The sequence below is a fragment of the Saccopteryx leptura genome, chromosome 6 (assembly GCF_036850995.1).
Source record: "Saccopteryx leptura isolate mSacLep1 chromosome 6, mSacLep1_pri_phased_curated, whole genome shotgun sequence".
Taxonomy (NCBI): Eukaryota; Metazoa; Chordata; class Mammalia; order Chiroptera; family Emballonuridae; genus Saccopteryx; species Saccopteryx leptura.
The window spans coordinates 20,040,361-20,043,015 of record NC_089508.1 but is presented as its reverse complement, the minus strand read 5'-3'; the positions used below and the strand labels follow the sequence as shown (position 1 = coordinate 20,043,015).

Below are 2,655 nucleotides of genomic sequence, written 5' to 3'. Positions count from 1 at the left end.
AAATGAATAAATAAAAAAAATGGGAAGAGGATATGAACAGACACTACTCCCAGGAAGAAATTCAAATGGCCAAAAAATATATGAAAAGATGCTCATCTTCACTAGCTATTAGAGAAATGCAAATCAAAACCACAATGAGATACCACCTCATACTTGTTAGATTAAGTATTATCAACAAGACAGGTAACAAGTGTTAAAGAGGCTGTGGAGAAAAAGGACCCCTCATCCACTGTTGGTGGGAATGTAAAGTAGTACAACCAGTAAGGAAGAAAGCATGGTGGTTCCTCAATAAATTAAAAATAGAACTACCATATGACCCAGCAATCCCTCTACTGGTTATATACTCCCAAAATGCAAAAACATTGGTACATAAAGACATATGCAGCCCCATGTTCATTGCAGCATTGTTCACAGTGGCCAAGACATGGAAACAACCAAAAAGCTCTTCAATAGATGATTGATAAAGAAGATGTGGTACATATATACTATAAAGTACAACTCAGCCATTAGAAATGATGACAGGATCATTTACGACAATGTGGATGGACCTTGATAACACTATACTGAGTGAAATAAGTAAATCAGAAAAAACTAAGAACTATATGATTCCATACATAGGTGGGACATAAAACTGAGACTCATGGACATGAATAAAAGTGCAGTGGATACCAGGGGGAGGGGAAGGGAGGAGAGAGAGGAGCTGGTAAGAGTGGAGGGGCATGACAAAAACCAAATAAGAGGTGATGGAGGACAATTTGACTTTGGAGGTGATGGGTATACAATGTAATCAAATGTCAAAATGATCTGGAGAGGTTTTCTCTGAATCTATGTACTTTAATTGATCAATGTCACCCTGTTAAAATTAATTGTCTCAATAAAATTAAAAAAATAAAAAGGGACAAAAATATAAAGAGAAATGTAACTAGAAAGCCCAGTGGTAGGGTGGACTTCAATTTTGGTTCAATCAGGATGTCAGTTGTACAATCCTCTTAGCCCCATGTCACAGTGGCTTTTCATATTTCAGAAATAAGGTCTCTGTGGTGTGCTTCCTCATCCTCATGTGGTGCACTTAGAGAGCTTGTTTCTAATTTTTGCCATGTCTCAAGCAATTCCTTTGATCAGGAGAGTGTCAAGACCTGACAGTGTCATGCCTGAAACAGTGACTCTGGCAAAAAGAGTGGAATTACTCAGATTGTACAGATTGTACATCCCCCTGAAACGAAGAGAATGGTCAAAGCCAGCCTCCTACTCTATACCACACCTCTGCTATTCAAAAGAGGTGTTAGGACAGAGTTGGGGAGAAAACCATAATATTAACAATGAGGGGACAGCATGTAAGTATAAAAATTAGACCTAAGATGTGGTGAAACATGATAGTGTAGCCATTTAGTCCAGAGAAAGATCTATTCATGTCAATAGCTTCTTATTTAATACGCAACATATATTAATTAACACTTAAAACGGAGGCGTGAGACAGCAATGAAATGTGAAATCATATCTGTATATTCTTTTTAGTGACTGTTTCCTCATGTCGTGTTAAGTGTCACAAGATATAGAAGTGATTAACTGATCTTATAAAAATATTTTTCAACTACATATTTGACTTTATTTATATGGAAGAGAAGAGATGAACAGTCTTTGAGAAGAGCCCTTAAGTACCTGTGAAGAAGTGGTGCTGTTTTTTTCAGATGGTCAGTGTGTTAGAATTAAGTGGATAGAATACTAATTGAGAAGGAGGGCTGGGAAGCTCCAATAATGATGAATCATGTTTCTGCATATCAGTGTGGACCTCTTATCACTGAAAAGCAGCCATCTTAATGAGACAAGACAGTTTTCACCAGGGTCTGAAACCTTTATAAGAGAGGACATTAATTACAAATTTTTTTTTTTGTTTCAAGTAATTTAAGGTCAGGTTAGTGTGGCCTTGAATTAACATTCTTTCAGCTCTAGAAAGAGCACTGGACTGCCACAGACAGCGGAGTTAGTCAGGGCCTTTCTAGGACACAGATGGTGCCTCTTGCTTTGATCAATTTGCAGAGGGTTTAATATAGGGAATATTCACAAAACTATGGTCAGTCCACAGGAAACCCACAGGGATAGTGAACCCACCAGGAAGCTGAAAACAACAGGGATTATTAACACCTCTAGGTCTGAAGTGGAGGAAGGATCTCCTACATTTGCTGATTCCAACCAACATCTTTAAGGGAAGAGACCATAAGGGTGAGCATGCTGGACACAGAGCAGGCGGAGGAGGGTAGAGAATGGAATCAGCAACCCAAACAACCGCCTCTCTAGCACAGCAACCCTACTTGCTTGTCCACATGAAAAATGCATTTCTGTGGTCAAACTGATTGAGAATATCCTTTCTCAGGCCCTGGCCGATTGGCTCAGTGGTAGAGCATCGGCCTGATGTGCGGAAGTCCCGGGTTCGATTCCCGGCCAGGGCATACAGGAGAAGCGCCCATCTGCTTCCCCACTCTTCCCCCTCTCCTTCCTCTCTGTCTCTCTCTTCCCCTCCTGCAGCCAAGGCTCCATTGGAGCAAAGATGGCCCGGGCGCTGGGGATGACTCCATGGCCTCTACCTCAGGTGCTAGACTGGCTCTGGTCACAACAGAGCGACACCCCAGATGGGCAGAGCATCGCCGCCTGGTGGGC

The 2,655-nt window shown here is 41.2% G+C and overlaps 1 non-coding gene across 1 annotated transcript; it reads left to right on the top strand.

The window, feature by feature from the left end:
- Positions 1 to 2,371: 2,371 nt before the first annotated feature.
- On the top strand, positions 2,372 to 2,447 carry TRNAI-GAU (transfer RNA isoleucine (anticodon GAU)). The gene has a single exon. It is a non-coding gene; the product is annotated as a tRNA-Ile (tRNA).
- Positions 2,448 to 2,655: the final 208 nt, after the last annotated feature.